Raw genomic sequence first — 14,034 nt, 5'->3', positions numbered from 1 at the left:
CCATATTAAATCAGAGCGGCATAGTCGTTTTTAGCATGGGCTCCAGAGTAATATAGAACCCCAGCTCCACTGCTAATTGCCTAAGTGGTGTTGAGTAAGTATACTCACCAAATCTCAGTTTCATCATCTGTAAAACGGCAATAATAAATACACTGATTTCGCAAGGTTATTAAGAGGATTAAATGAAAGCACAGAAAATACTTAGCACACAGCCTGGCAACAATAAACACTCAATATCTGTGAATTATAATTATTAATATCATACGAAACAAGCAACCCAAGTGGGAAGTTAGGGGTTATGACTTTAAATTATTTTAAAATAATATTTATTAAAAGAATGATTGAAATAAGTGAATAATTAATGAATGCATAAATTAGAAAATGAGTAATTCATGTTGCCTCCATACATAGTCACTAATGAACACATAATACCAGCTGGAAGTCCCAGGTGGTTTCCTTTTATGTGAGACGGCTGAGGACAGGGAAACATCTTCTCTTTTCAGAGACTGCTGGCATAGTGCACGCCATATCGTAGGTACTCAGAAAGTGTTCTCAAAGTGCACAAATACTACTTATTATCTGCCTGTATCCTTAAGGAAAGACGCTACCTATTGGTTTGGCTTTGGATAAATCCTCTGAAATTGCCCATAAAAGACAAAAGTGAAATTAGCATAATCACTGACAAAGGATATGAATACAGAAAAGCCATGCTTTCTAAAGTCCAGCTGGATGAAATAGTTATTTGCTGAAAAGCGTTTTTTTTTCAATTAGTGATATCAAAAATAATTTAGCATCAAATTTTCCTTCTCTGTTAGAGGATCAACTTGGTCATCCTTAGTGACAGAAAAACATTAGGAAGATGTGAGGTTTGGTAGTATTAAAAATGCCTAGAAGCTATGTAAAAACCAGACAGATGTATAACACTGACCTGCTGTGTGTTTCAGAACCTGAGATTGGAGACCCATTGAACTGATTAATGTTCACAGGAATAATTTACTGTAATTACACCAAAAAACTGGCTCTAACTATGGCAATAAATGGAACTGATAGCTTTTCAGAGCAATGCTGTGAAATAAATAAAGTATACACATATTATTGTGAAAAATGTAAAACAAAGTTCAAGTGGAAATCATGAAGACATGGGGAAGTGAGAACAGGGAAAACCTAAAGTAAACTATTCATTTTCTGGTTTATTCTGAAAGTTAACATGTGTGCACACAGACACACAGGGAATACTATAATAATTTTGACTAGAGAGCAAGAACTTATGCAAATCACAAGTGGAAAATATAAGAAAGAAATGAATAGAAAAATGAACTTCGCAAAGCAGCTCATATTCTACAAATTGGAGTAAATAGATTGATGGCATATAGTTCTGCACATGCACAGCCTACTCAGAATAATGGCAGAACTTCCAGCCACGAGGCTTTCTACTCTACCCTGGCGTAACTCAGCGAGCTACATGGAACCTACTGTTACGTAAGCTGATGTTTAAGCTGTGCCTCCTTGTGATGCTTTAGGAGATTTTGAAGTCTGTGGGGAAAGAAGAATAGAGAGAGAAAGAAAAAGGAGAAAGAGAGAAGGGTAGGGCCAAGGATAGAAGTGGGGTTTGAATTAACTGAATGTCCACCATCAGCACCAGACTAAGCAATTTTACCTACATGGTCTCGTTAATCTTCTCAGCACCACTGTGAATAGGTATCCTTATCATCATTTCATAGATGAAGAAATGCACGTCCGGGGAAATGAAGAAATTGGTTCAATATCATGATGGAATATAATACAAAGCAGAACTGGATTGTGGTCAGATCTGTCTGCCTGTCCACTGCTGTTCTTCCACTTACCACTTGTTTGAATTTGCTTGAACCTAAACCAAAATCCTGCCCACACTGGCCATACCGAGCCATTGCCCGCATGTCATCAGATGTCCTTTCTGAGAATGTTCCCAATCACCTGGAGGACGACAGTCCTTGATACCTTGTGAGGTTAGAGAGATGCCGTTGCCTACCCTCTCTCACTCTAGGGAATTCACATAATGATGTTTTTCAACCTAAACGCTGCAGGTTTTTACTATAAGAAATATCTTCTGAGTAAACTCAGATGTTAGCATTGCCTTTATTACATATCCTTGCTAGGCGAGGAAGGTTATTCTGAAGGGCAGATTTATCACCAGCAGGCTGCATAGGGAATGTGGCGTCAGGTATACCAGAAATGGATATTTTTAAAGATATTTCATTCAAGCTGAGTCTGATAAAGCCTGCTGAAAAACACTTTGACTTGTTTTATTTGAAAAGTTCTTTTCGCTCTCAATTGTGCACCTTTCTATAAACTGAACTATTCACATTTACTTCTCTCCCAAAAACTGTGTCCATTAAACCCTGAGAAAATATATTTTTCACCATCTTCCCTTTGCCTGGAGTTCTAGTGACCATTCTGATTTCTGACCCTAACCCATTACTACTTGCACTTCATTTTCCAATTCTCTTTTGAGATACGTTTGTATTCCATTCCTATAGTCATTTCGGTTTGCCTCCTGTCGGTTTTTGATTTTATGTTGACTTCCATCAGAGATGCTTCACTGTTTACTTCTGAAATTCGCATTTGCGGCAGAGATGGCCAACTGCTGCCTAAGTTCTACCCATCTTTCTCTATAACACAACCATGATTTTATGCAGGAGATAAAAGTACTGAGCCAAAAAGACTATACTTCTCAGCCAACCTTGTGTCTATCTGATTAAGGTCTAGCCAATAAAGTACAGGTAGAATTTGTTGGGGGACACATCTAGAAAGCACCTTAAAAGGGTAGCATGTAGCTGGCCTGGACCCTTTTTGCTCTTCCTCACTTCCTCCCTCGTGCCTGGTATGTGAGCCTGAGTTCTGGCGGCAATCTTGGACCCTGGGGAAAGATTGGTAGCCACACATTAAGAATGGCAGAGAAGAAATATAGAAAGATCCTGGGTCCAAGATGATGGTGGAGTGCCATGCCAGTCTTAGAATACCTATTTCTGGAGAGAAAACTTTAAAATTCATCTCATTAACCCAGCATTGTTCTTACTAACATCATCATGTTATTTCTAACAAATGTACTCCCCAGAAGATATAAAGTCCTCTTTTGGTCACCTATGGCACTTAACTACTTAACTTTTATCTAATCCTTTGAGGTACGACCAAATAAAACGTTATAGGGTATTGAAAGTATTTGGTTAAAGACAAATTCTACTGCAGTAAATTTAACTTTGAATCAAACTTCTAAAATACCACAGTACTAAGAGAAATTTGGCAAACAAACATTTCAACACACAACTTAAACATCATATTTATTGAAATGTCCATTGTCTCAAGGATTGATGAAGATTTACAAAGTGAAAGGTAACCATTAAATATTTCATACATGGCTATGGACTTAAGGATGTTGGGTTGCAAGAAACAGCTTAAGAAAAAACAGAAGTATTGGTTTACCTAACAAAAAATTCAGTGATAGAAATGGTTTCTAACATGGCTGAATCTTCAGGATTCTATCTCTCTTCAGCTTTCAGCTCTGACTTTCCTTTTATTGACTTTATTCTGAGGCAATCGTTTCCTATATGGCTGCAAAGTCAGCCACTAACAGATCCAAGGCTCTAGCTTACTAGCTTAAAAAACCAGTGGAAACGTATCTACAATGGAATATTACTCAGCCATAAAAAGGAACGAAACTGAGTTATTTGTAGTGAGTTGGATGGACATAGAGACTGTCATACAGAGTGAAGTAAGTCAGAAAGAGAAAAACAAATACCATATGCTAACACATATATATGGAATCTAAAAATAAAAATAAAAATAATTTAAAAAAAAAGAAAATGGTCAGAAGAACCTAGGGGCAAACCTACTAGAGAATGGACTTGAGGATACGGGGAGGGGGAAGGGTAAGCTGGGACAAAGTGAGAGAGTGGCATGGACATATATACACTACCAAACGTAAAATAGATAGCTAGTGGGAAGCAGCCGCATAGCACAGGGAGATCAGCTCGGTGGTTTGTGACCACCTAGAGGGGTGGGATAGGGAGGGTGGGAGGGAGGGAGATGCAAGAGGGAAGAGATATGGGGACATATGTATATGTATAACTGATTCACTTTGTTATACAGCAGAAACTGACACACCATTGTAAAGCAATTATACTCTAATAAAGATGTTAAAAAAATAAATAAATAAAATAAAATAAAATAGTAGAGGAAAAAAAAAAACCACAATGGAAAAAAAAAAGAACTTTTTCCCAGATACGATAGATTATCATTCAGTAAACATTCATTATCTCACCTTCAACTTTTGTGAGAGCTTTTGTTGTTGGTATTGATCATGTGATTTGCTTTGGCCAATAGAATATTAGTAGATGTAACTGACCTGAGTTAGATCTATAATAAGCTTGCACAGTTGGACCTGGTCACTTGCACTTCGACTTTTATTCTTAGAGGACCAGGCTTTGAGTTGAGGAGCCATTGGACCAGGGAGGATAAAAGACACATGGAGAAGAGCTTGGCTAAACCTGAAGCTTGGAGCCAAATCCAGCCAAACCCAGACTCAAACAGTCAGATACCAGCCAGTGATCACATGCGTAAAAGAGAAATAAGTACTTATTGTTGTATGCAACTAAGATTTGGGGTACTTTTCACACAGCTTTTATGAAGCATCAGCTAACTGATGCATGTGGCGTTTCAACAAAATTCTCAGACTTTAATCTCACGAACGCAGAGCAGTGGTTCTCAAAGTGTGATCATCAGCATCTCTTAGGAGCAGCACCAGCATTAACCTGGAAACTTGTTAAAAATGCTTAGGTCTCAAACCAAACCTACAGAATCATAATCTCTGAGGGAAAGGACCAACAATTTTTGTTTTAACAAGCCCTCCAAGTGATTCAGATCTCTCATAATGTTTGACAACCACTGACCTGGATCATATGTTCAGTCTTAAACCATCACAGTGCATAAATCATCAGGCCTGGAGCTGTGGGGTGGGTCAGCAGCACCAGAATTATTTAATCCCATGGGACAAGACCTGAGGATGCGCATTTCTAACAAGTTTCCGGATGCTGAGGCTGCTGGTCTGAGGAGCACACTTTGAGAATCACTACACTCAGACTGCAGCGGGAGTGGCTAACTGGGAAATCAACATTCTAGCAACAAAAGAAAGAAACAAGAGAAGAAGGCTACTGGCTGGAGAGCAAATGTCAATCACAGCTGCATTCTTATTAAAAGGAAAAAGTTCTGATGGAAGAGATCAGACAACCACCAATATTCTCCAACAATTCTGCAGGGACAGGCAAATCTGGAGCCAAAGGAGAAATCTCATCTGTCTTTTAGTTCATGAAATTGATTGAGACATGAACTGATTTTTTCTTCTCTTCAATTTTGCTGAAATTCAATACAGATCTGAGGAATCAAATAAAAGACAGCGGGTTTTGCTACAGAGAGCCATGTATCATCCCAAATGTGATCTGAGTTGTCACACAAATCTTTCTTAGTACAATTCACTGAAGATAAATATAGTGCTTAAGGAGATAATGTCTATATGTCAAACAACTGAGTCATTTTGATCCATTCTCATGAAACCAAGACAAGAGCCTATAATTTTGAGCAATACAAAATACAAAATAGGATCACAGACCCTGGCTATTTTTGCTATTTTTAATCTGTTCCTGATATGTGAAAATTAAAGAATTTTAGAACTCAAAGAACCTTAGAAATCATCCAGCCCACATATTGCAAGCCCAGACAACAGTCCACATTCCACCCAGAAATGTGTTTATTTGTCCTGCACAAAAGCATTTTTCTTTTAATTAAAATTATCACCGTATCTGGGGCTTCCCTGGTGGCGCAGTGGTTGAGAATCTGCTTGCTAATGCAGGAGACACGGGTTCGAGCCCTAGTCTGGGAGGATCCCACATGCCGCGGAGCAACTAGGCCCGTGAGCCACAACTACTGAGCCTGCGCGTCTGGAGCCTGTGCTCCGCAACAAGAGAGGCCGTGATAGTGAGAGGTCCACACACCGTGATGAAGAGTGGCCCCCGCTTGCCGCAACTAGAGAAAGCCCTCGCACAGAAACGAAGACCCAACACAGCCAAAAATTTTAAAAAATATAAAAATAAATTAATTAATTTTTAAAAAAAAGAAGGAAAAAATTATCACCATATTTAAAATTTTTCAACTTTTCTTGGCAAGTTTGAAGATCCAGCAACACATGATATGGACAAAAGTCTAGTTTCCTCATGGCACAGTACATTGGAGCTGAGGGCTGGTTTGCTACTTTTGAAGAAGAATGTACTCTACTCCACAGTCTGACAAAGACATTCCACTCTGTTGTTTTACAACCAACCTGCCTCACTCATTTACAGGGCCTGCCTGTGTCCTGTAGGCATGTAGATTTGCCATCTCTAGTCTAGACAAACTCCTTTGTTTTAATAACTAGAACACTGAAGTTCATGGTGATGACCAACTTTCATTCACATTATCTCTTTAGCAGCAGACCAGGTTTGCACTGTCAGTTTTTCACTATTTCAGAAAGTAGTTTCTCTTACAGACACTTATTCACCATGGAAAATGGGGTTGCAAAAGTTCACCATTCAAATTCTGCCCAGTTAATACTGAGGCAGGTGGCTCATTTCAGTATATGACTAATTTCAGAAGCCTAAAGAGTAAAAAAATCCATGATCAATGCAAGAAATGATCAGCCACAATACTTTTAATGTGAAATAAATCTTATTCAGCTTTTGTAGACTTTGTGCCCTCAATATTTTCAACTCCTTTGGTGAGAAAGTGGGTTTTTTTCAGTTAAAAAGCAATTTTTAAACACATTTATTTGGATGACTACTATTTAAAAAAAAAACAACAACAGAAAATAACAAGTGTTAGCAAAGATGTGGAAAAAAAAAATCCCTGTACGCTGTTGGTGGGAAGGTAAAATGGTGCTGCCACCATAGAAAACAGTATGAAGGTCCCTCAAAAAATTAAAAGTAGGATTACCATATGATCCAGACATCCCACTTCTGGCGATGTATCCGAAAGAACTGAAAGTGGGATTGCAGAGAGATATTTGCACACCCGTGTTCATAGCAACACTATTCAAAATACCCAAGAGGTGGAAGCAACCCAAGTGTTCATCCATGGATGAAAAGATTATTTTTAATGTTGTCTATATGTACAATAGAATATTATTCAGTCTTTAAAAGGAAGGAACTTCTCTAAGTCTGTGAGTCTGTTTCTGTTTTGTGAATAAGTTCATTTGTATCATTTTTTTCTTTTTGTATAACTAAATCACTTTGCTGTATACCTGAAACTAACACAACATTGTTAATCAACTATACTGCAATATAAAATAAAAAGTCAAAAAAGAAGGAAATTCTGACACATGCTACAACATGGATGAACATTGAGGTTACTTGGCTAAGTAAAATAAGCCAGTCAGAAAAAGACAAATATCATATGATTCCACCTCCATGAGGTATTTAGAGTAGTTAAAATCATAGAAACCAAAAGGAGAATGGTGGGTGCCAGGGGCTGGGGGAGGGGGGGAGTGGGAAGTGCTTCCTTAATGGGTCCAGAGATTCAGTTTTGCAAGATGAAAAGTTCTGGAGCTTGGCTGGCCAACAATGTGAATATACTTAACACGACAGAAGTAAACAGTTAAAAAATGTTTAGGAGGGTAAATTTCATGTTATGGGCTTTTTACTACAATAAAAATAATTTTTTTGAAAAAGAAATTTCTTAGTCAAATCTGCTAGGTTTGGGGAGATCTGGTGTAATTATCTCAAAGGCCAGAGTGATGAGATTCAAAGATGAACTAGAAAGACGATGTGTGTCCTATCCTGCAGAGGCTCTTGTGAAGGAGAACTTCCATTCACATCAGCATGGTTAAGCAAGTTCAAAGACAAAGTCAGGCTCTCAAAAGATCCTCTCAATCGATGAGTAAAAAAATGCTCTCTAGAGCTGGAACTGATAGATTTTTAGATGACAATTTTATCTCATTCTGAAAACTACAACAAAAATTTTTGCATTTAATATGTTTCAAATTTACTCTAAAAATGAGTTAAAAAGTGAGGAATTTGGTTGTTATATCTAATAAAATTCAAATAGAGAGAGTATAAAATATATTTTATGATATTTGACTCATCTTTATCTTGGGAATTAATAATCTGCTTTGGGTTTTTAATACTCCTCTCGGTATAGATTATGTACTCCTATTCGCTAATCCTAGAGGTCATTATTCCTGGAATTAACAGCAAGGACTGTATTAGCTGCTCATATTGTAATAGTTCTGTCTCCCTAGGGCAATCAATCACTGTGGAAAGGCAAGATCAGTGTCAGTGTCCCAAAAGGCAGTCCCAATGCAAACCACCCTCTGATAATTTTGTAATTGTTGGTCTATTTTTATCTGCTGAATCGGGGTACCTGTAAACTGCTGGTGCGCGTATCATTTTGTCTCACCAGCTTTCCACACTGTCTCAATGTATCTAAAGATTGCCAAGAAAAGAGCCACTGTGCCAAATGCTCCAAATGCATCTCAATAGACTGAGTTCGGTTCACTGGAGATATTTCAAATGGAAACTGGGATCTATCCAGGAAACAGATTAGTCCAGTGCTCTAGGGCTAGACCACCTTTAAAAGACAAACTTCAGCTTTGTCTGAAAATTATGGTCACAGCTATTATATGTGTCTTGAAACTTATCCACTCCAACTAACATTATCATATACTGACACATTATCATGGTACTCTTGTAAATTCTGTGAGTGTTAGAGAAATGACACTGGGGAGAGGGGAAAAAAAAAAGCCAATGAGACTAGTCTTTGCTCTCAAGAAGTTTATATCTTAGCCAAGGAGATAAATGCTATGTCCACGGTTCCAGAAAAATGCATGACAGTATATCATCATGTCAAAAATTTGTGATGTCTGCTACATTTATTAAACGAATTCAGAGGTGGAAAAGACCAAGGTGATATGGAGTATTGAGAAGGGTTTCATGAACCTGATAGGGTTCCAAGAGGACCTTGAAAGAAAGATGGTATGCAAAATAGAAAGCAGACCACTTGTATGTTCTCACTTCAATTCTGCAATAAACATTTCCTATATTTGCTTTATCACACATCTACCCATTATTCATTCCTATAACCATCCATCATTCCATCTCATTTTAAAAATACATATTTAGGGTAAATTGCTCACATCAGTATATCTCACCCCTAAAAACTTTAGCATGAATAACATTAGAGTTCAATAGTTATTCATAATTTGGGAGGGGTAAAATTTACATAAAGTAAAATGCACAAATCTTAAGTGTACTCTTTGATGTGTTTTGACAAATGCTTGCCCCTGAGTAATATAACCCTTCTTTCAAGATACACAACACTACCAACACTCCAGAAAGTTCCCTCAGTGCCCTTTTCCTATCAATACCCACCCCCCTCTAACTCCCTTGAGGCAGCCACTGTTCCAATTTTCTATCCACAAATTACTTTTGCTTGTTGTAAACACCAGGTAAATGGAATTATAAGCTATCTTTTGGGTAAGGCTTCTTTATAGCATAATGTTTTTGAGAGTCATTTAAGTTTTTGCATGAATGAGTATTTCATTCCTTTTTAGTGCTGGGTAGTATTCCACTATGTAAATGGACCATAATTTGTTTATCCATTTTTTGTTGGTAATCACCTGGGCTATTTACATTTTGGGGCTATTCTGATTAAAGCTGCTTTAAATCTTTCTGTACAGATCTTTTCATTTCCCTTACGTAAGCACCTAGGAGTAGAATTGCTGGGCCAAAAATAAGAAGGTAAAAATAACTTTACAGCTTATACCAGGACCTCATTTACAATAGAGGATAGACTAAGAATAAAACTGGATGATGGGTTTTAAATTAAATTTTGTTCTATAAAACTCTATAGATAACCATTAAAATTATATTTGTTTCTGAGAGAATGCTGGGAGAGGTATGTCATAGAAATATTCAGTCCCATAATTTGTATTTCTTTGCTTCAAAAAGCTTCTAGAAAAAAACCTTTGCAAAGGATTGTTACAAAAATTGCATCCTATCAGGGAGTAGTGGGGGAAAAAAAGAATGAAATTTAGTCATTGGGGATCATTACTTTTTATATTAGTCCATATTTTATACAATCCTTCTCAAAGATTTAAAATTCAGCAAAATGAAGAAACGTGCAACTTAACTAATTTTTCATTCTGTCTTTCTATTAAAAAGAAAAAAGTGAGAACATGCAATGATCATTATTATGTTCTGTGTAAATAGTAATTCTTTCATGCTAGTAATTGCAGGTAAGAATTTCCCTAATAACACCAGGATAACCTAGAAGAATTAGATCCATTTGTCATGTTTACTGGTGATTTTTCTAAAAAAAATTTTTAACTTAGATTTTTTTTTTTCAAATTATAGTATAATGTATCTAATTTTATAGTGACTCAGATTCTGGGAAGAGTTAGATACCCCATCTTAGTAGTTTTGGACTTCTCGAGTTTGCTTTATGATGGGAAAAACTGACGCAGTTACTAAAAATACTGATTCCCAGGTGTTTCCCCTGGAGACTCTGCTTCAGTAAGGAGAAGACGAGGCCAGCAAAGAGCCCTCCAGGGACTGTAGACAGCACATCTGAACTGCACTATCTATTTCACCTTCCCTCGGCTCCTACACTCTTGGAATGAGCAGGCCATTGTACCCCTGTGGGTTTCGTTCCCTTATTTGTTAAAAAGAAAAAAGAAGAGCATTAGTACCTAGAAATGTACTCAGATCTTGCCACTCCTGCCACAACCCTCCAATCGATGCATGTACCCTTAGAATAGAACTGGAAGCCTTGCCATCACACTGTCTGCAAGGCCAAGGTGATGGGGCCCCTGACTCACCCTGTGTCCTCCCCTTCTGGCATTTCCCCCAGGTTCACGCTGCTGTCGCCACACTGGCCTGCTGGTCCTCACACGTGGCAAACTCACTGCTAACTCAAGGCTATGCACTTACTGTTCCATTTGCCTGGAAAGGTCTTCCCCTAGGCAGTTGCACGTCCTGCTCCCTCGTTTCATTCAGTTCCCTGTTCACGTATTACTTCCTCAAAGGGGACTTCTCCGAACTCCATGGCTGAAATCCAAAGCAGCATTTCTCCCCTTCCTTCTGATCATTCCCTACTTCCTATCCTGCTTTTTGTTTCCCCTAGTATTTGTCACTACGTGGAATTACACAATAAATCAGTTATTTATTGCTAGGTTATTTATTTATATGTGAATTTGTTTATATGTTATGCTCCATGAGGGTCAGTATTGTTAGTCCATTCAGGTTGCTCTAACAAAAACACAATGGGGCTTCCCTGGTGGCGCAGTGGTTGAGAGTCTGCCTGCCAGTGCAGGGGACACAGGTTCAAGCCCTGGTCTGGGAAGATCCCACATGCCGTGGAGCAACTGAGGCCTTGTGCCACAACTACTGAGCCTGTGCTCTAGAGCCCGCGAGCCACAACTACTGAGCTTGTGTGCCACAGCTACTGAAGCCCACGCGCCTAGAGCCCGTGCTCTGCAACAAGAGAAGCCACCGCAATGAGAAGTCTGAGCACCGCAACGATGAGTAGCCGCCGCTCGTCGCAACTAGAGAAAGCAGCGCACAGCAACGAAGAACCAAAGCAGCCAAAAATAAATTAAATAAATAAATTTATTTTTAAAGAAATTAAAAAAAAACACACACACACAATAAACTGAAGCCTTGTAAACAACAAACATATCTTTCTCCCAGTTCCGGAGGCTGGGAAGTCAGAGGCCATGGTGCCAGCAGATTTGGTGTCTGGTGAGAACATGCTTCCTCATAGACAGTGCCTTCTTGCTGTGTCCTTACATTGTGGAAGGTACTCCGAGGTCTTTTTACAAGGGCACTAACTCTAATCATGAGGGCTTCACCCTAATGAGCTAATCACCTTCCAATGGCCTCACCTCCTAATATTTTCATCTTGGGGTTAAAGATTTCAACACATGAAATTTGGGGGCACGTGAACATTAAGACCATAGCAGCCAGGAATATTCATCTCTTTTGTTTAATCTACCTTGAGAACCTCAAACAATATCTGGCTCACAGTAGGCCCTAAATAAAATTTTTGTAAATTAATGTCAACACTCATGGTCTTGATGAGATCAATGTATGTCATATATAATCACTTTGTAAATGAAAAACACCATGTTCAGGGTTTTTTTTACCATTAAACTGCTATAAATATATATATAACTTCATCTACAGATATTAACTATTTTTTCACAAAGAATATATTTGATGTCAATAGTAGTATTAATTTGTCCTTCAACATTCAGTACCTTTATTAAATAAGTGAAATACTGCACAACTATTGCATGCAATAAACTCCTTTAAAAAGTCAGCAGTGGGGCTTCCCTGGTGGCGCAGTGGTTGAGAATCCGCCTGCCAATGCAGGGGTCACGGGTTCGAGCCCTGGTCTGGGAAGATCCCACATGCCACGGAGCACCTAAGCCTGTGAGCCACAACTACTGAGCCTGCGCGTCTGGAGCCTGTGCTCGGCAACAAGAGAGGCCGCGACAGTGAGAGGTCCGGGCACCGCGATGAAGAGTAGCCCCTGCTCGCCACAACTAGAGAAAGCCCTCACACAGAAACAAAGACCAAACACAGCCAAAAATAAGAAAGAAAGAAAGAAAGAAAGAAGCTTTCATTAAAAAAAAAAAAAAAAAAAAAAAGTCAGCAGTTTAAGTTATCAGTTAATAAATTCTGGAAATATCTGCAAATAATTAAAACTTTCTTGGGATTGCTTTCAAAATTTCAGTATTATATAAAAGCAATCCATCTTCCAATCTGAAGAAGAATTTAGAATTTTATGCTTCTCTATGTAGAATTCTCTGTATAGTTGCTCGTGCTTTTATGCATTTTAATAATTCTGTTTATTAATGACATTAATCTGAATGTCAAATTCTTCCCAACTTCTTTACTGACACTTTAACACAAATAATACTTAGTAGAAAAATAAAGCTGCATTAAATTTTGTTTCTTTTCACTGAGCCTGTTCAATGTCCATATTTCCGTTGCTCTCTTGATGCATCATATGGACACAGTGCTCACTGAGAATAAACAGCCCAAACTGAACCTCATTAGCCATATACACAGAATTCTAATGTATATGGCCAGGAATTAATAGAGATCTTTCCCTTTTCGCTGACTATTTACATTCATTAGTGCAATACTTCTTGTTCCATAAACACATACAACTGGGAATTCCCTGGGGGTCCAGTGGTTAGCACTCTGCGCTTCCACTGCAAGAGGCATGGGTTCGAGCCCTGGTTGGGGAACTAAGATCCCACATGCCGTGCAGTGTGGCCAAAAAAAAAACCAACAACAACAATAGCACATACAGCTGGACACTATCAATTATATAAACGTCAGGGCCAATAAGAGTAATAATCACTTCCCTCATCTGAAAATTCACCGTGTGCCCTGCACTATTCTGAGCACTCAGTTACACCTCACAGCCCCCCTCTGGTAGGAATTATTCTTGTGCCCATTTTATGGAAGAAGAAACTGAGCCACGAAAGTAAACATCACACACTTTGTATGAAAGATAGAAACCCCAGCACTCAACTCTGAATAGACATGTTTGTCTACAACTTATTCTGCCTCAGGATGGTTTTAATGACCTAGTTTTCCACTGGAGCAAAGACAAACAGCATGTAATCGAAGAAAAGATACTGCATGGTTGATGTGGTAGAAAAAGAGTTACACATCACAGCAAGATTCTTTTTGACCCAGCTCCCAGAGAAATGGAAATAAGAACACAAATAAACAAATGGGACCTAATGAAACTTAAAAGCTTTTGCACAGCAAAGGAAACCATAAACAAGACCAAAAGACAACCCTCAGAATGGGAGAAAATATTTGCAAATGAAGCAACTGACAAAGGATTAATCTCCAAGATTTACAAGCAGCTCATGCAGCTCAATAACAAAAAAACGAACAACCCAATCCAAAAATGGGCAGAAGACCTAAATAGACATTTCTCCAAAGAAGATAT

The sequence above is a fragment of the Balaenoptera musculus genome, chromosome 7, assembly GCF_009873245.2.
Source record: "Balaenoptera musculus isolate JJ_BM4_2016_0621 chromosome 7, mBalMus1.pri.v3, whole genome shotgun sequence".
Taxonomy (NCBI): Eukaryota; Metazoa; Chordata; class Mammalia; order Artiodactyla; family Balaenopteridae; genus Balaenoptera; species Balaenoptera musculus.
Note: the sequence above shows the minus strand (reverse complement) of the source record.